The sequence below is a fragment of the Trichechus manatus genome, unplaced genomic scaffold (assembly GCF_000243295.1).
Source record: "Trichechus manatus latirostris isolate Lorelei unplaced genomic scaffold, TriManLat1.0 scaffold00036, whole genome shotgun sequence".
Taxonomy (NCBI): Eukaryota; Metazoa; Chordata; class Mammalia; order Sirenia; family Trichechidae; genus Trichechus; species Trichechus manatus.
This window is the reverse complement of record NW_004443972.1, coordinates 16,784,218-16,805,018: the sequence shown is the minus strand read 5'-3', so window position 1 is coordinate 16,805,018 and position 20,801 is coordinate 16,784,218. Positions and strand designations below refer to the sequence as shown.

The following is a 20,801-nucleotide window of genomic DNA, read 5'->3' as shown; positions in this document are numbered from 1 at the left end:
GGGAGAGACCAATGATCATTCCTGATTTACCAGGAATTTTCTTCTTTATATGAAGATAACTGGACAAGAGGGTAAAATATCTCTCTTCAGCCCAACACCCACAGTTATAAAGTTGATAAATGTCAGCTTTAGTCAACAAGTTAGCTGTGAAAACTGCATGTCTATTTGTCTTCCAGCCTAAGATCTGTGCTGAGAAACTAATAGTAATTGGGTAGATAATAAGTCAAGAGAAATCCACGCATTCCATGAATATCTTTGCTTTATGGGCAGTGTTTTCCTTTCTTTTTTCCTCTATTAATATGAAGAAATGAACATGCAATTTTTAATAAAGCTTATTACTTTTACATGTAAAAAAAACTCTGAAAATAATATATCTTCCGTTATCATAGTAAGAATGAGATCCTACATAACCTCATTTCCTTATTTCCACATATATAAGATGAGACATTGAACAAATTAGCAGAACACTTTTACTTCCTGCCACTTCTCTTCCACCGACTTGAGTTTCTGATGCTATAATTGGGAAGTTTAGAGCAAATTATTATTATTAAATTATTTATTTATATTTTTTGCCTTATGTCTAAAAAATTACTTTTAATGTCCTTATTGTTTTATATTTGCAACAATTTTTACTTAATCCAATATTTAAATTATTTCAAATGTTTATCAGTATTTCTTTTATATCAGGATTTTACCTATCTTGAGTTTTCTGATTTCCTTCTTACTGAACTGAAGTATATCTTTAATGAATTGTATCAGGAAATGAATGGTACAATTTCTAAACTTTGAGATATCTGAGAATGTGTTTCTTTTCCCCTCCCATGTAAACTATAACTTGAATAGGTAGAGACTTTTTAGGTCAACCTATTCCCGGTAACTGTAAATGTTGTTCTATTCAGTTTCTCTCTCAGAATATTTCTGTCACTTAGGTAGATGGTTCTACATGCTGATGTTTTTAATTTAACTATGTGGTCTTAATCATCACTTAAAATGTTTTTAAACATTTACACTGGGATGTATCAAGAAATAAGTCATTGCTCTGAATATGGCAAGTCACATGCCAGAGGAGGCAGAGAAAGAGAGATCTCTCAAGTAGAACATAGAATTTTCAAAGGTAGTAGAGGTTGATGTGCTTTATTAACTCAACATGAAGGACCATCACTCAAATACTAAATATGATATTTCCAATATTCTCCCAATTTTACAATTTCTAAAGTACATACACAAAATTATGTACTTAAAAAGATATTCATAACCAAAAGGTGAAGACAACCCAAATGTCCATCGATAGGAGAATGGATAAACAAAATGTGGTCTATCCAAACAGTGGGATATTATTCAACCGTAAAAAGGAATGAAGTACCAATACATGCTACAACACAGATGAATCTTGAAAACATTACTCTTTAAGTGAAAGAAGCCAGACACAAAAGGCTACATATTGTATGATTCCATTTATATGACATATTCAGATAGTAGACTTGTGGTTGCCAGGAGCTGGAGGAGAGAGAAATGGGGAGTGACTGCTTAATGGGTATGGAGTTTCTTTTGCGGGATGATGAAATGTTCTGGATCTAGACAGTGGTGATGGTTGCACAACACTGTGAATGTACTCAATATTACTAATGGTAAATTCTGTATTATGTGTATTTTATCACAATAAAAGATATTCACTGTAGTATTATCATAACAGCAAAGAATTGTGAACAGCTTAAATGTCTGTTAATAGGGGGCTAGTAAAATAAATTATTGGACATCCATACAAAGGAATGCTATATAACTGTTTAAAAGAATGAGGCAACTCTGAGATGTACTACTATGGAAGAATTCCCAGGATAAATTGATAAATGAAAAACAAAACAAAATGAAGACAGTATAGTATGCAACCATTTGTGTAAAACTCAGTCACTCTGGAAGGCAAGAAGCTGGTAACAGTGGTGGCCTCAGGGGAGAGGAACCTGCAGGCTGGGGGACAGGCATGGGAGAGAGATTCATTTTGTAATGTGTATTTCTTTCTATCTTTTGAATTTTGTTCCAAGTGAACGTATTAACTACTTAAAAAATTACTTTAAAAAAATTCGCTGCCCTAAGTAACTCTTGGACTAAAAAAGAAATAAAACTGCAATTAAAAACCATAAAATAACCATAATGTGAAAGTAATATATCAAAACTTGTAAGATGTAGTCAAAGAGGTACTCAGAGAAAATTCCTTGCCTTAAATATTTTCGTTACAAAACAAGAAAAATAAATAAATGGACTAAGCATTCACCTTACAAACTGAGAAAAGGGAAAGTAAAATAGCCCCTCAGAAGGCAGTAAGAAAATATCAATAAAGCTAAAAAGCAAAAACTAGCTAATTAAAAAGAGATAACTATAAAAGTGATACATCTAAGAGATTAGCTCTTTTATATGTTCAATAAGCAAAAAAGAGAAAGAAAGAAAATATAAAAGGACAAAATTATTAATGAAAAAGGGGTATATACGTGGAGGTGTTGATGGTAAAAAGCACAAGAGAATACCATTTGTGCCAATAAATTTGAAAATTTTGATAAAATGATGATTTTCTAAGCATAAACAAATATCCTAAACTGTATGAAAAAAATTAGTGTAAAGCCTGAGTAGACCAAAAACAACAGAAGACATTGGAAAAGCTTCTAAAGAATTACTTGCCAAAGAAGTATCAAGGCCAAACAATATTATGGATTTGTTTTTAAAGCCATTTCAAGGAGCAGAGAACTCCCATTAAATTAAACTTTTTCAGAACACAGAAAAGTTTGGAATTTTTATCATTTTATTTTATGAATCTAGCATAATCTTAATACTAAAACCTATCAATGATAATCTCAGAAAATAAAAATACATATTAATTTCACTTACGAATATGAATGCAAAAATTCTCTGTAAATTACAGACATTTCTTTTTCAACATACATTTTCTTGATCTTGAATACAAGATTAATCAATTTGGGCACACGTTTTGCATACCATTGTTGGTTATAATTGAATTGTAGTCTGAAACTAGCAGTGCCATAATAGGAAAAAAAAGCTCTTTTGCACAAAGCTTAGGAACAGCTGCTTTCTTTGAGTATCTGATTGCTTTGCCTGGATAGGATTCCTTGGCTTGTACCACCACACTGTTTTTGTTCTTTTCTATTAGTTTGAGTTGTGAACTGAAATGCAAAGCCAAAATGATAGAAGAGAGGTATCTAAGAATGTGGACTGAAGACAAAATAAGAAAATGTATAGGTTTGGTTTGGTTCATTTGGATCAACCAATTTATTAACTACAGCAATAACAAAATGCACTTTATAACTACAAACCAACCTTTATTACTGAAGCAATCATATTAATAACATACTTTCTGATAACGTGGAATTAAAAAATTGTAATTACTGTATTGTGTGTCAACAGAGCACCATATAGTTTGAAGTAGAAAATCCATACAGTTGTCTCTAAAGATACTGAAAGGATACACTTTAACGTGAAGTCTTGACTTTTTTTCTTAAATACACTTTCAGTAAACTACAGCTAGAAGAACATTTGGTATTTATCATAAATGTATTTATCTCAAACCAATAGCCAACGTCATTCTTAATGTTAACCACTAGGGAAATTCCCACTGAGATTAGGAACAAGACAAGGCTGACTGCTACCGCCTATGTTATTAAATACTGTTCTAGAAGTTCTAGCCAATGTGATGAGAAGAAAAAAACGAGGAGACAAAATTATTATGATTTTTATATCTAGGCATCACATGCGACTCACGTAAAATTATTTGGAACAAATAAAAGATTGATAAAATGGCCAGATGCAAGATAAAATTACTAAATCAATAACTTTCCTTAATGCTGGCAGTAATTAGCTTGAAAATAAAGTGGAAAAAATATTCCTACCAAAATAGTCCACACACCCCCACCCCCCCATATACACACAGGCACACACACGCTAAAGATCAAGAAGAAGACAAAACAAAATATATTGGGATACTTTTTACAATAAACGTGAAGAACCTCTATGTTTGCTGAGGCCTTAACACATGGAGAGACATAGATTGTTCACAGATGGGAGGTTCTGTACTTTAAGGATTAATAATAATTTCCCTCAAATTAGTGCATAAGTTCCATGAAACTCCAACCAGAACTTTTATAGGGGAATTTCACAGGTTTATTTTAAATCTTTTAGTTAGCGATCACTTTCATGGTCACATGCGTTTCAGGGAAATAATTGGATGTTGCTCTGGGGTCCCAATTCTGCATGGAAACCTAGCTTCTTGACGGGCTATTGGGCAGGAGACTTCGCAGGAGCCCTGGTGGTGCAGTGGTTAAGAGCTCGGCTGCTAACCAAAAGGTCAGCAGTTTGAATCACCCACCGCTCCTTGGAAACTCCAGGGGGCAGTTCTACCCTGTCCTATAGGGTCACTCTGAGTCAGAATCAACTCGATGGCAATGGGTTTGGTCTTAGTCAGGTTAGATCAAGTACATAGCTTCACCGTACTTCACTGGCTCGGAAGCTGACTGCACAGAGGCAGAATAGTGTGTGTACATGTGCACACAAGGAAGTGCACCCTGCAAGGAGTGTGAAGACAGGGGTGGTCAGTGAGAAGAAGGGAGACCGAGTTTCTAGGACTGATTCTGCTGCTCTGTGACCTTGGGCAAGTCCTCTCCCTTTTTTGCTCCATATTTTTTCTACTTCATCTGTGATTTGGATGAGAAATCCCCAAAATGCTTTTTCAGTATTGTAAGAAGGCAGGCCAATGGTAATAGAGAGCCATAGAAAAAGAACATGTATGGATTCATGTTTAAACCCTGGCCCAGCAGGCACTTGGTAAATGGCAGCTCTTAATATAACAATGGTGTAATGATTCTTGATGTTTATTTTTTGAACCATCAACATTTCCTAAGATTATCCTTAAAAAACACTACACGATTTTAATATTCACTTTTGATTGTGAAAATAAAAGGGCCAATTGGTAACAATAAGATTGGATTCCTGTAAGTATGTAAGTTGAAATGTTCTAAGATAGGAAATGCAGAGTTGCGTATAAGGTTAATACCTTAGTGTAAAGAAACATCCATCAGCGTGTGTTTCTTTATGTGATGGAAAAATACTAAACCTGAATTTAGTATGGACAGGCTGGATCAAGGTGGAAATAATTCTTAGAAATATAAACAAAAAAAAGTATGAATACAATATAGAATTAATTTACTTTTCAGCAAGAAAAGAGCAACCTAGTAAACTATATGCAACTTAACTTACACCACACACAGATCCTTCAGTCTTATATTATTTTATAATAAACCACTCATTGGAGAAGGCTTATATTCCAGATAGGAACTTAAAAAAAAAAATCACTTCAAGGAGAGACATACATTCTAGCTTGAAAGTTGGAAGAGAGTAGAAAGATCACAATATTTTAAATTTTTCTTAGGTCTTGGCTCGGCACTCCATTTTTTTAAGGTTAAATTTCCAACTATGACAATGAATACAAAGGCATTATTGACTCATGTCATAAATTACCCACATAGCAAAAGCAAGAATAGAACATATTTGCAGCACTTCAGTTTAGGACATCCAGGCAACTGCTAAGTTGAGAATTGGTAGGAACTGCTAAAGTTTTGATTACCTCCTCTCCAGGTTACAAGTCTTCCTTCACAGATTATTTATTCCTCTTTAAAGATCTAGGCAGTTACACAGTCTGGAAGCTTTATCTTCAGGCCCTAGCAATGCCGTCCAACAAACTGTCCTGAGCCCTCCGTTATGTTGAACTGGGAACTTCCACTGAGAAATCCCCTGGCTTGAAAACTTCCTTATTTGTAGCCATCAACAGCCAATCATGGCAGGATATTGAAATGAAGCAAAGACTACCAGAAAATATTCTGTAAACCACCCGTGACTGTAGTTCTGACTTCCTTTTGAAGTTAAGGTACTTTACTTGAAGAGTTAGGAGATTTTAACAAAAATCCAGAAATTATAAACACAACAATATTTTTGGACTAAACATAGTTTCATGTAAAAAATTTTTAAAAGTATGTTTATCTGATAAATGGACTTTTTGGCCTTTAAAAAGTCACTTTTTGACCTAAACAGTATATTTATAAACATCAGGCAAGACCAGATTTGAGCATAGCTGTTGTCTTAGTTATCTAGTGCTACTATAACAGAAATACCACAAGTGGGTGACTTTAACACACAGAAATTTATTTTCTCACAGTTTAGGAGGCTAGAAGTCCCAATTCAGGGGATCAGCTCTAGGGGAAGGCTTTCTCTCTGTTGGCTCTGGGGGAAGGTATTTATTCCTTGGCTCCTTGGTGATCTTCATGTGGCATGGTGTCTATCCTCCCTATCTCTGCTTGCTTGTTTACTCTCTTTTATATCTCAAAAGAGATTGACTCAAGAACACCCTACACTAATCCTGTCTTACTAACATAACAAAGACAACCCATTCCAAAATGGGATTATAACCACAGCCATACCAAAAAACCCAAACCAAACCTGTTGAGTTGATTCCAACTGATAGGGACCCTGTGGGACACAGTAGAACTGCCTCCTAGGGTTTCCATGGAGCAGCTGGTGGATTTCAACTGCTGAAGTTTTGGTTAGCAGCCTGACCTCTTAACCACTATGCCACCAGGGCTCCAAGTACAGGCATAGAGGTTAGGATTTACAAGGCATATTTTGGGGGGACACAATTCATCCGTAACATTATCTTTGCCTCATGGCCTATGGTGATCACAAGGGCGAAGCCTATTAATAATAAGGTTTATACTAGACTTCAGAGCCTGACCTCAGGTACTTAGACCAAAAAACCTATTACCGTTGAGTTGATTCCAACTTACAGTGACACTATAGGACAGAGTAGAACTGCCCCATAGGGTTTCCAATGAGTGGCTGGTAGATTCGAACTGCTGACCTTTTGGTTAGCAGTCTGAGCTCTTAACTACTGTGCCACCAGGCCTCCCAGGTACTTAGAGGGGAGGTGGAACAAAGAAGGTCTTAGGTATCTTCAGCTTCAAGCTCTTGAGGCAGTCTTTCTGCTATGAAGAACTAAGGTTCCTGTGGATAAGTATGTTCCAGCACAGTAGGAACTCTTTATAAGTGCGTATATTTATCTCCGGCTACTTGGAGTAAACCATTAAGTTTTATATGCAAATAGAAGTCAGCATACACACCGCAGATATTTTTCTTTGTTATAAAATTTTAGACTTGGAAATGTTCTAAGATGCCATCTGTTCTATTTCCTTTTTATTACAGATGAGGAAACAGGAGAAGGTAGATGCCCAATGTCACAAAGAAAGTTAGAGGCAGCAATTGGCTTAAAATCTGAGTCTGTTGAAACCAAGTGCATTTCTTTATTCACTGTGCTGTACCCTCTGCGTATCAACTTACTGCACCAGAAAAAAGACCATAGCATTTGATTGGTCTCCTTGTTCAGCTCCTGCATTTTATAGAGAAGGAGTCTGAGGCTGTACCCAAAATTCCATGGTTAATAAAAGGACTAGAACTTAGAACTTCTGGTTCTTAGTCTAGTTTCTTTTCCACTTTAAAACACGACCCTCTCTTATGTTAAATAAACCTGAGGTATTGCTATTCATGATGAAATTATTCTGTAAAAAGGAAATAATTTTGAAAGTATCTCAAATGCTAAATTAACTTCTGATTAAAAACATTCCATTACACATCTAACATATAATGAAGTATCAATTTCCTTCAGCACCATGTGTTTTATAACTATCGTACTGATGAAATATCAAGCTTCCTTGTGTGCAATGGAAAAATTAAACCTATCTAATACTGTGAATATGGCAAAACAAACCAAAGGGGGAAAAAAATGAGACAGCCACTGATAGAAGGAAAAATTTCTTCTCAAGAATTTATGTTTTGTAGTTAGTAGGGTTTTAAAAACAGCTTTAAAAAAAAAAAGCAGTGTTCATGTCTTAACTAGGAAATGCCCCTTTCCTTGGTGTGCCCATCCTGTGTCCCCTCCCTCCTCTATTTACTTTGGCACGTGAGCTTGGCTGACACCCAAACTCCAGCAGAGAACTAGCTAGTCCTAGGTATGTTGGCCTCCTCTGATAGGGCACTCCTTGAGAGAGTCCTGAGGCTAAGACAGAAAAGTTATAGTTAGAGATGCTTTTTTGAGGAAATTCTGTTTGAATACATGGAATTTAAAACCTACACCACAGACCAGTTCTGGCTCTAGGCAAAGCATGTGAGGCAGTTGGCAGTGTTTATCTTTGTTGTCTCTTAGTGGTTCTCCTTCCTCTCCCCCTCTCTCACTTTTTTCTCTCAGAATCATAAACATGTGGTCAGGGCAAATAGAAATGTAGAAAATTCCCGGAGGGGAGGAAAGAGCAAACTGGCACCAAGCTGGGATTGGCAAGCGTTAGGTGATGAAGGAGGCTGGGTAGCACAAGTGTTTGTGACCAGCTGCTAACTGAAAGGTTGGTAGTTCAAACTCACCCAATGGCTGCATGGAAGAAAAGGCCTAGCAATCTGCTTCTGTAAAGATAATAGCCAAGAAAACCCTATGGAGCAGTTCTACTTTGTAACATATGGGGTTGCTGTGAGTTGGGGGCCAACTGGACAGCGGGCAACAAGGACGGGGTACAATGACGAGGGCAGCAGGGGAGTAAGGTGGTTCCCAGCCCAAGTCAGAGGGTGGGAGGCAAAACTCCAGTTGCCATTTAGATAGAGATGAATAGCCAAGGAGGTTGCTAATCAGAGTGAGGACTTCACCAGAATGGGGCAGCAGGGTTCTCATAGCAGGTCTGGGTGAAACCAAAAACCAAACCCCTTGCCATGGAGTTGATTCTGACTCATAGAGACCCTATAGGACTGTGCAGAACTGCCCCATGGGGTTTTAAGACTGTAAATCCTTACCGAAGCAGACTGCAGAGCAACTGGTAAGTTTGAACGGCTGACCTTTTGGTAGCAGCCGAGCTCTTAACCACTGTGCCACCAGAGCTCCACAAAATGAACAGGACTTTAGAATTCCCTCTAAAATGAGGGAAGCAGTAGTCCTGCTTTCAGACCCATCTTTCTGGATACCAGTCTTTAAGAAAACCATAGACAAACTTGTTAAGTAAATGTTCATCGTTTGCACTTCTTACATGTGTATGATTGCATAAATGGAGGATGTTTTGCCTGGTGAAAATGGGAAGGGAATAAGTGCATTCAGATATTGGTAAAATTCTGCTATACAGTTCCAAAGTAGACCTCAGACTAGTGAGTAGGAACTATAAGGAAAACACATTTTGGTTCGACGTAGATAATTCAACATTCCAACAGCTAGACGATGAGATAGGTCATCTTGAGAGGTAATGAGTTCACTGTTCCTGGGGATAATCAAGCATAAAATTAATGACCACTGCCTGGGCATGTTGAAAGGGGATTCAAGTCTCAGATAAGACAATAATGACTAACTCCTTTATAGCATTTTCTATGGTCCTGGCATAATTCTAAGTACTTTACATGTATTACTTCATTTAATCCTACACTATGAAGGAGATACTCTTTTATAGAAACAGAAACTGAGGATAAAGAGGTTAAATAACTTGACCAAGAACACGCAGCTAGTAAGTGGAAACCCAGGCATCTGACTTCAAAGATCCTGTTCTAAACAATGTTACTACAGTACAGCTGGGTTGTCCACTATAGTACACTTTAGTGCATATTCTCTGAGTCGCTGATTCTGTGGAATTTTAGGGGAGGTGAAAGAATTTCAGATGTTTTCCTTACCATTTCTGACTCCTTTTTATGTCCAGTTTTAAAAGATTCCAGCCTAACAAGAAGTTAATGAACTGAGAATGTACCACCTGCTATTCCTGCTTCAACATCTACCAATTTGATCTTAGGATGGGCACGTAAGAATGGTATAATTGGGGACAGCAAAAGGATAGGAAAAGTAAAAGAAAGCGCAGAAGAAGTGCTCTTGTTGAGAAGTGGTTTTGTTGTTGTTGTTGTTAGTTGCTGTCGAGTTGATCCCGACTCACGGTGACCCCATGTGTGTCAGAGTAGAACTGCTCCACAGTGTTTTCAAGGCTGTGACCTTTCGGAAGTCAGACCTGTCTTCTGAGGGCCTCTGGGTGTACTTGATCCAAGGGCCTGAATGAGACTTGCTGCAGCTTCTCAAATACCAGCTTAGGAAAGTGGGGCGGCTTTGGAGCAGATTAAATGTCATTAGTTAAGGATGACAGTGCGTGTTTTGTTTCTGTAGATTTACTCATCCTTCGTTTTCTCTCTTTCTAATCTGTTATGTATAGCTTTGTAAATTGCATTTAAAAAATTCCATGATACTTTCTATAAGGTACAAGGTGAACTATCTCAGTCTCCATAAACATCTCTAAGTTGACAGAATTTCATCAGCAGATGAAGGTACCTCACCATAGAAAAATCTGGTCTAGGTATTATACATTCTACTTTATCTTTTAGTGGCCAAAGTAGCAATACATTCAGTTCATTGTCAAATAGTAATCCTTTTATTTTGATCTATGTACTGGGATTTCTCCTAATGTTAATGAGAACCAGGAACCAAAAGAATGAGGCTTACAGTCATTTTCTTTCTAAACTGAGAAACCCAGAAAAGTGGTTTAGATATTAGGATAAAGAAAACAGAAATTACTTGTATCAGCTCACAGTGGTCCAGAATTTATAAGTGATAGAAAACAAAGTTTGCATTACCTGAAGTACATTTCTTTTGGATTTATAAATTCATGAAATTGAAATTGCTGTGAGTCACCTGAGGTTAGCAATAATTTTCTATGTGCACACATAGTACAGTAATTTAGTACTGATGCAGTTTCTAATATTCCAGGATTAATTGATGTAATTCTCTATAAACGAGGAGATAAAAAATATGTTAGCTCATCTATAACCTCTAAGACACAATGACAATGAGAGAGAGAAAAAAAGAGGGAGAGACAGAGAAAAGATAATTCACAAACTCTGGGTTTTTCTGTTACTTTAATAAAATAAGGCAGACTCTCAATGTGATCTGACCTTTGAAAACTGTTTAGCTTGACTCCAGGGGGATGTTGGGAGGATTAACTAGCTGAAGCTTGCGGAGACGTTTCAAGGTTCCTTGTGTGTTATTTACTTTTTGCAACACCAGCTAAGTTCTCTTCTAACTTGATCATATTTAGAGGGAAGCCATATCCATGATGAATGATTTAATAAACAAGGGTTCCACGTAAAATCACAGGCTATTGTTTGCAGGAGAAAGACTGAGGTAGTGAAACCTGTGTGAAATTGTTCGCTACAGATTAGTAAGCAAGCATAAGTAAGCCCGTGCTTACCTTGCTTACTGGGTTATCTGTTCCTAGGTTCACTCTTTGTGTTGTACAGTCCTGTGAGTTTTGACAAATGCATAATGTTATGTGGACATCATTACAATATCATAGAGAATAATTTCACTGGCCTAAAGATGCCCTATTCATCCCTCTCCTCTCCCCGCACCGCCCCCACCCCGGAAACCACTGATAAGTTTACTATCTAAAGTTTTGCCTTTTCCAGAATGTCATATAATTGGAAGAATACAGTATGTAACTTTTTTGGACTGGTTTCTATCAGTTAGCAATATGCACTTAAGTTTCCTTCATGTCTTTTTGTGGCTTGATGGTTCATTTCTTTTTTTTGCTGAATAATACTCCATTGTATCAATGTGCTTTTAAAAAAACAAAATGATAGTACTCCCAGATAGTAGTTATTAGTTTTTATATCTTTGCTTAGCAAGTTAAAGATTGACCAACTAATATTGGTCCCCCAATATCTTTGAAATATTACTTATTCATAAAATTCAAATATTTTGGAAGTCCTTATTATAAACCATACAATGTCTAGTGATGTCCTAAACGAAAAAGAAAAGGAGACTGTGTCCTTTGGATGGTGGCAAACACTATGGAACAAAATGACATCAAACGCCAGACCATGTTCTCTAAGTCAACTGCAGGAGCTGAGCATTTCATACATGTCACGTATGCCTTTTCTATCAATATTACTTCTGAACCCCGTTTGAATTATTGTTATTACTATTAATAGTGAATCAGGAGGATGGAAATCAAGAATTTCACGAGAAGCATCAGTAAAGCATAAATTATAAGCATACCTCATTTTATTGCACTTTGCTTTATTGTACTTTGCAGATATTGAGTTTTTTGAAAACTGAAGTTTTGTGGCAACTCTGCATCGTGCAAGTCTGTCAGCACCACTTTTCCAACAGCATGTGCTCACCTCGTGTCTCTGTGTCAAAATTTGTTATTTCTCATCCTATTTCAAACTTTTTCATTATTATTATATTTGTTATGGTGATCTGTGGTCAGTGGTCTTTGATGTTACTATTGTAATTGTTTTTGGGTGCCACCAACTGTGCGCATATAAGACTGCGAACTTAATTGATAAATGTTGTGTGTGTTCTGACTGCTCCACTAACTGACCATTCCCCCTTCTCCATCCCTCTCCTCGGGCCTCTCCACTCTATGAGACACGACAATATTGAAATTAGGCCAATTAATAACCCTACAATGGCCTCTAAGTGTTCAAGTAAAAGGAAAAGTCCCGTATCTCTCACTTTAAATCAAAAGCTAGAAATGATTAAGCTTAGTGAGGAACCCATGTCAAAAGCCGAGCTAGGCTGAAAGCTAGGCCTCTTGCACCAGTTAGCCAAGTTGTGAATGCAAAGGAAAAGTTCTTGAAGGAAATTAAAAATGCTACTCCAGTGAACACATGAATGATAAGAAAGCAAAACAGCCTTATTGCTGATATGGAGAAAGTTTTAGTGGTCTGGATAGAAGATCAAACCAGCCACAACATTCCCTTAAGCCAAAGCCTAATCCAGAGCAAGGCCCTAACTCTCTTTCATTCTGTGAAGGCTGAGAGAGGTGAGGAAGCTGCAGAAGAAAACTCTGAAGCTAGCAGAGGTTGGTTCATGAGGTTTAAGGAAAGAAGCCATCTCCATAACATAAAAGTACAAAGTAAAGCAGCTAGTGCTGATGGAGAAGCTGCAGCAAGTTATCCAGAAGATCCAGCTAAGATAATTGATGAAAGTGGCTACACTAAACAACAGATTTTCCATGTAGATGAAACAGCTTTATATTGGAAGAAGATGCCATCTAGGACTTTCATAGCTAGAGAGGAGAAGTCAATGCCTGGCTTCAAAGCTTCCAAGGACAGGCTGACTGTCTTGTTAGGGGCTAATGCAGCCAATGCTCATTTAGCGTTCCAAAAATCCTAGGGCCCTTAAGAATTATGCTAAATCTACTCTGCCTGTGCTCTATAAATGGAACAGCAAATCCTGGATGACAGCATCTCTGTTTACAACATGGTTTACTGAATATTTTAAGACCACTATTGAGAACTATTGCTAAGAAAAAAAGATTCTTTTCAAAATATTACTGCTCATTGACAATGCACCTGGTCGCCCAAGAGCTCTGATGGAGATGTACAAGGAGATTACGATTATTTTCATGTCTGGTAACACAACATCCATTCTGCAGCCTATGAATCAAGGAGTAGTTTTGATTTTCAAGTCTTATTATTTAAGAGATACATTTTGTAAGGCTATAGCTGCCATAGATGGTGATTCCTCTGATGGATCTGAGAAAAATAAATTGAAAACCTTCTGGAAAGGATTCACTATTCTAGATGCCATTAAGAACGTTTGTGATTCATGGGAGGAGGTCAAAATATCAACATTAATAGGAGTTTGGAAGAAGTTGATTCTAACCCTTGTGGATGACTTTGAGGGGTTCAAGACTTAAGTTGAGGAAGAACTGCAGCTGTGGTAGAAACAGCAAGAGAACTGGAAGTGGAGTCTGAAGATGTGACTGAATTGCTGCAGTCTAATGAGGAGTTGCCTCTTATGGATAAGCAAAGAAAGTTGTTTTTTTAGACGGAAACTTCTCCTGGTGAAGATGCTGTGAATATTGCTGAAATGACAACAAAGGATTTAGAATATTATATAAATCTAGTTGATAAAGCAGCTGTAGGGTTTGAGAGGATTGACTCCAATTATGAAAGAAGTTCTACTGTGGGTAAAATGCTATCAAACAGCATCACATGCTACAGAGAAATCTATCATGAGAGGAAGATGTGATTGATGCAGCAAACATCATTGCTGTCTTATTTTAAGAAATTGCCACAGCCATCCCAGCCTTCAGCAACCACCACCCTGATCAGTCAGCGTTCATCAACATCGAGGCAAGACCCTCCGTCAGCAAAAAGATTACAACTTGCTGAAGGCTCAGATGATGGTTAGCATTTTTTAGCAATAAAATATTTTTAAATTAAGGTATGTACATTGTTTTTTAGACATAATGCTATTGCATACTTAATAGACTACAGTATAGTGTAAACATAACTTTTATATGCATGGGAAACAAAAAAATTCGTGTGACTCGTTTTGTTGAAATATTCGCTTTATTGTGGTGGTCTAAAACCGAACCTGCAATATCTCTGAGGTATGCCCGTCTAATTCCGTCTAATTGCGTAGTTACAGATAAAATGAATAATGTTATTATCTTAAGTGTGTGGGCACCTAAAATGCTAATTTTAACTGGCAGGTTGGTTTCACAGAGAAGGAAGTGCTATTGAATTGCTCGGCTTAGATGGTTCAAAATAAGCTCCCTTTAGGAAATAATATTTGATTTGTCCCCACTTGGAATTGGTTGTTTCCTCCTCTGTACTCTCCTCATATTAAATATCCACATCAGGGATGCTAATTCCGGATATTGGGTAGGTCACTGTCTTAGATATCTAGTGCTGCTGTAACAAAAATACAAGTGGGTGGCTTTAACAAACAGCAATTTATTCTCTCAGTTTAGGAGGCTAGAAGTCCAAATTCAGGATGCCAGCTCCAGAGGAAGACTTTCTCTCTCTGTTGGCTCTGGAGGAAGGTCCTTGTCATCAATCTTCCCCTGGTCTAGGAGATTTTCAGCTCAGGGACCCTGGGTCCAAAGGATGCGCTCTCCTGGCTCTTTTTGCTTAGTGGTAATGAGGTCCCCATGTCTCTCTGATCACTTCTCTCTTTTATATCTCAAAAGAGATTGACTCAAGATACAATCTAATCTAATAGATTGAGTCCTGCCTCGTTAACATAACTGCCTCTAATCCTGCCTCATTAACATCATAGAGGTAGGATTTACAACACATAGCACAATCTCATCAGATGACAAAATAGTGGACAATCACACAATACTGGGAATCATGGCCTAGCCAAGTTGACACACATTTTTTGGGGGACACAATTCAATCCATAACAGTCACTCTGCTGGTAAAGATTCTGAGGCTAACTATGGGCTCAGAGAGAGAGTACTATGACTGATCATTGATATTTGCCAAGGGCTCATGAGTCAGAGCAGTAGAACATATTTGTGGTGGCCACACTTTTGTCATCCCAGGTCAATACCATCATTTGACACTTAGCATATACTGTCCCAGATTGTAGTTGTCTATCTATATAGAAAATTCTCTTTTTTCACCATGGTAAAAAACATGCCTGTAGACTGAATATAAAAGTAAATCATCATCAAATGGTTTGTGTTTTTCCACACAATCTTAACTGTGGGCTGTGTTTCCACCCAAAGACTCAAAATCAAAAATATCAGAAATGGCAAAAAGAATGTCTCACAAAAGAAAAAGAAGCTTAAAAGAATAGACTTGTGTCCTGCCCCAGAAATTAGAGGTGAAAAATACCGTCTATGTCCTTGCTACCTTAGTTGGCAGAACAGAAGCATCAGCATCACCTGGGGAACTGTTAGAAATGCAGAATCTTAGGCTCCACCCCTGGCCTTCTGAATTTTAATCTGCAGTTTAACAAGATCCCCAGGTGATTCTTATGTACGTTTATTTGTTTTATGGGAGAAAACCAGGGTTTAGAAGACTAGCAGATTGAACAAAGTCTATTATGATCACTATCTTAGTTATCTAGTGCTGCTCTAACATAAATACCACAGGTGGATGGATTTAACAAACAAATTTATTCTCTCATAGTCTAGGAGGCTAGAAGTCCGAATTTAGGGTGCCAGCTCCTGGGAAAGGCTTTCTCTCTCTCTGTTGGTTCTAGGGGAAGGTCCTTGTCATCAGTCTTCCCTGGCCTGGGAGCTTCTCAGTACAGGAACCTCAGGTCCAAAGGACGTGCTCCACTCCCAGTGCTTCTTTCTTGGTGGTATGAGGTCCCTCTCTCTCTCTGCTTGCTTCTCTCTTTTATGTCTCAAAAGAGATTGATTCAAGATAGAACCCAATTTTGCAGATTGAGTCTTGCCTCATTAACATCATAGATGTTAGAATTTACAACACATGGGATTATCATATCAGATCACAAAATGGTGGCCACACAATACTGGGAATCATGGCCTAGCCAAGTTGATACACATTTTGGGGGGCACAGTTCAATCCGTAACATTTCACTCTTTGGCCACCCAAAATTCATGTCCTCGTCACATGTAAAACACATTAACCCCATCATATCATAGCAAAAATCTTAAATCAACTCCAAGTCGGAAATCTCCTAGGGCAAAATTCCTCTTCATCTGTGAAACCTAGAATGCAAGTTATCTGCTTCCAAAGTACAATGATGGAATAGGCACAAGGTAGACATTTCCATTACAAATGGAAGAAATTGGAGGGAAAGAAGGGATAATAGGCACCAAGCAAGACAGAAGAACACATTACATTAGCTCTCAGGTCTTTAAAATAATCCTTTGTTCACTGAGACCATTTAGGCAACCGCCCTCCAGACCCTGGGTATTGGCCACACTCTCTGGATCCTGGGTGGAGGCCCTTCAGTCCTGGACTTCAACTCTGCCTTCTAGGCCCACTGAAACAGCAACTCTTTTCCCTCAGGTTTGGGCAGCCCCATTTTGCTAGTCCATCTGAGTGGACTCTACCCCCTCAGCCCAGGAAAGCCCTGTTCTTCTGCCCCTTGGGCACGGAGCCCTACCCCCTCAGCTTTGGGCAGCAAGTCTGTTCCCATCCCACTGGCACTTGTGAAAGGCAGCCCCACACTCCAGAACTGAGTTGGTGAAGATCTGATTCTTTGAAACCTAGGAGGCTATGGCCCCACCCTTTGAAGCCCAGAGGCCATGCCTTCACCCTTTGAAACCCCAGAGGTCATGGCCCTACCCTTTGAGATTGAGGCAGCTCTGCTTCCTGTGTTTCTTGTCTCTTCAGCTTCTGCTTCCTGGTTCCTTTGCCTCTCGGCCCGTGAGGACTCTTGGGCTGGCCTAGCCTCTGTCCTGCTTGGGTAAGTGTTACAAAGCTCTTTGGCTCTACCAATAAGCACCCCATTCTGTCAGTAAACCTTGGCTGGAAGGTACTCAGCTATCTCACTCCATGGGTTGGCAAGCCTAGCTCCACCAATAAGAGCCCAGAATCACATCAGCCCTCCAGGAAGCCTCTTGCCCAAAGGCACTCAGCTTTCTTGCTCTGTGAGTCGGCTCCAGCACCATCTTGTGCCAGTCTCCTGGTTCTGCTGCTACCATTTCTCTGCTGCTACCATTTCTCTGCTGCTACTTCCCACCATCTATGCTGTTTCTTGTGTTGCAGCCCTCCTCACTTCCTTCTGAGCCCTCACCAGAATTATCTTTGATGTCCATAATTCCACCAACAGTCTCTTCAAGGCAATCTAGGCTTTTACTATTAGGCACTTTAAAACTGTTACAGCCTCTATTCATTCACAGTTTCAAAACTGCTTACACATTTTAGATATCTGTTAGAGCAGCACCCCACTCTTCCGGTACCAAATTCTGGTGCTGAAATATTATGACCACAAAATAAGCGGGATCTTAGGACAAGATTGGAGAGGAGTCCAGTATAGCCAGGACACAGGGCCAGGCTAAGTCATCAGGAGGCTTGCAAGGAATGGATGCATCATTGGAAATGCTCCAGGCTATGTCTGGAAAGTCACTGTAAACTCTTAGGGCACCTTCCTGGGAGGAGATGATGTAGCTTCAAACCCGTGTCATAATCGATGTTGGAACTCAGGATGGGGTACAGGGCTCTGAGGTAGTATAATGAAGAAAAGAAAGGGGGAAAAAAAAAAAAAAAAGGAGTCAAGTCTCCCCTGCCCTCCTTTCCCCAAACTGGGATCAAAGGCAGGAGAATCCAAACCCTGGTGAATTGAGAGGCACCAAGATACCAATCTGAAACTTGAGGGACAAAGGAGTGAGCCAAGAATAATCAGAGCAGCAGAATAATTAGTCACAAGGAGGAACTGTGACTTGGTGCGAAGAAAGGAGGAAAGTAGAATCTGCAAATACTAAGTTTTTGAAGTATTTAACTGTTCTTTTTCTCTTCCTTAAGCCACCAGCCACATAGCATGTACTTGAGGCAAGTAGTTGGAATTTAGTTTAACCTCTTCCTTTTAAAGTTGAGAACATGGAAGTCTAGACAGATGAAATGATTTGCCCAAGGCTACTTGGTTAGGTAGTGGCAGAGCTGGGAACTTGAGGCAGGCAGCTTCAGAGCCCAGCCCTTCTAAGAAACACCTGCTCTGGCTTATACTCCTACACCAAGCAGAATAAGCTGCACTTTCTTCTGAAATTGTCCTTGACAAGATAACCACAGAATGGGCCATAGATGGCCTCAACCCGCCTCTGGGTGGAGACTTAACATCCTAATGAAGGAAAATCCACCCCTTCTTCATCCTGGGGGATCAAACCCTTGTCTAAGGAAAATGCATAGTCATCCCTAAGGTCCGTGAAGATTCATGATGAATTTGCATTTCCTTGTCTGCTCTCTGTAAAAGCCCACCTCCCCAAGCTGCCTGCGAGCAGTCTTGGAGGCAACAGCCCTGATTGCTCCTTTCCTTGTACGGTAAAATAAAGGCGTCTTTCTGATCGCCCACCTCAGCCTCTTGTTCATTGGCTGTAACAAGTCACGCCAAGTAAACCTGGGATTTTCACCCAGCAACAAACTGAACTTGGTTTTATTGACACCTAGACCAGTTTTCCCCTTGTAACATTTCTATAGAATGGATATAAATGAATGTTCATATTGATATCTCCAAAGACCTCAATATTATAAAGAGTGTGCAACTAAAAAAAAATGAAAGTATTGTACTGGGCACATAAATACATACTAAGAGTTTAAAAATTGCATAGGAAATAATTCACCAATATGATACTGGTTACCTTTGGAGAGGAGATGGGGAGATAATGAGGAGGGAAAGGCTTGTGCTCTGTGGTTCTCCACCCAGGCTGCTCATTAGAATCACCTGGGGAGCTTTTAAAACCCACCAATGCCTGGCTACCATCCCGAGGTATTCTGATTTAATTGGTCTGAGGTAGGTACCAAGTATCAGTATTTTTAAAAATGCCCCAGTTAACTCTTGTATGCAGCCAGTTTTGCAAATACTGTGACACTTTCTTTAAAATAAAGATTTGAAGGGAAAAATAATCAGTATTTATCATCCATAAAAAAGCGGCTCTACAAAAGCATAAATAACTCTTTTCTATACAAATTAATATGAACACTATAGTAAACATTTAATTAGAAACACGTTTTTATTGTGTTAGACTTTAGAAGGATAAGGGGGAGCAAGAATTTGATGGCAGATGTATTTTTTTAAAAATCTACAAATAAGTATTGTATTTTTGTTTTATTTAAATTTCCTGTAGCAAACAGATATTCAAACAGATATAAATTGGGATTAAGAGGCCTGAGTCTGCTCTGTGACCTCCTGCTAGTGATTAACCGTTTTTGAAACTGATGAATGCGTGGGTGAAGGTGAAGAATGGGTGTTAATTAGACTGCCTTGAAGTGGAGCAGCTCCACAAAAGGCTAATCTTGGAAATGTGAAGATTCTTTTTATTACCTTAACACCTAGTTTGCAAATTCTTATGAAGGAAAGGCGCAAGAAGCTAAATTTTGCCTAGTGCCTGGCTAGGCTCTCTCTGTTTGGCTTTCTCATTTCATTTTCACAACAACTCTGTAAATTAGGTATTTTTCAGAGCAGAAAGCAGACTTACAGTCAGACTAAATTAACTTGGACATGGATAGTAAATGGCAGATCTAGGATTTGAACCCAGGATGTCTGACTTTTTATGGCACATATGCTATGTTCCCTAGAGGGCAGAGGACCTGTTATATCCTGTTTCTTTATATCCATAAAAGGAGCCCTCGTGGCACAGTGGTTAAGTGCTTGGCTTCTAACCGAAAGATTGGCAGTTTGAACCTACCAGCCACTCCACGGGAGAAAGATGTGGCAGTCTGCTTATGAAAAGATTGACAGCCGTGGGGAACATCTAGCTCAATTGGCATAACATAGTTTATAAAGAGAATGTTCTACATTCTACCTTGGTGAGTAGCGTCTGGGGTCTTAAAAACATGTGAGCAGCCATCTAAGATACTCCACTGGTCTCACCCCTTCAGGAGCAAGGAAGAATGAAGAAAACAAAATACAAGGGAAAGATTAGTCCAAAACGACTAATGAACCACAACTACCACAGCCTCCATCAGACTGAGTCCAGCACAACTAGATGGTGCCCAGCTACCACCACCGACTTCTCTAACAGGGATAACAACAGAGGGTCCGGACAGAGCTGGAGAAAAATGTAGAACAAAATTCTAACTCACAGAAAAGTACCAGACTTACTGGCCTGACAGAGACTGGAGAAACCTCGTGAGTATGGTCCCCAGACACCCTTTTAGCTCAATAATGAAGTCACTCCTGAGGTTCACTGTTCAGCCAAAGATTAGACAGGCCCATAAAACGAAACGAGACTGATGGGCACAACAGCCCAGGGACAAAGTCTAGAAGGCAGGAGGGGACAGGAAAGCTGGTAATAGGGAACCCAAGGTCAAGAAGG

The 20,801-nt window shown here is 38.9% G+C and overlaps 1 protein-coding gene across 2 annotated transcripts in view; it reads right to left on the bottom strand.

The window, feature by feature from the left end:
* TANK (TRAF family member associated NFKB activator) overlaps positions 1 to 5,792 on the bottom strand; it is a 126,016-nt gene extending 120,224 nt beyond the window's left edge. For both annotated transcript variants that reach the window (XM_023730447.1, XM_023730450.1), the window contains exon 1: positions 5,624 to 5,792. The gene's annotated coding sequence lies outside the window, so the exon portion shown is untranslated. The remainder of the gene's footprint in view (positions 1 to 5,623) is intronic.
* Between the last annotated feature and the right edge of the window lie 15,009 nt (positions 5,793 to 20,801).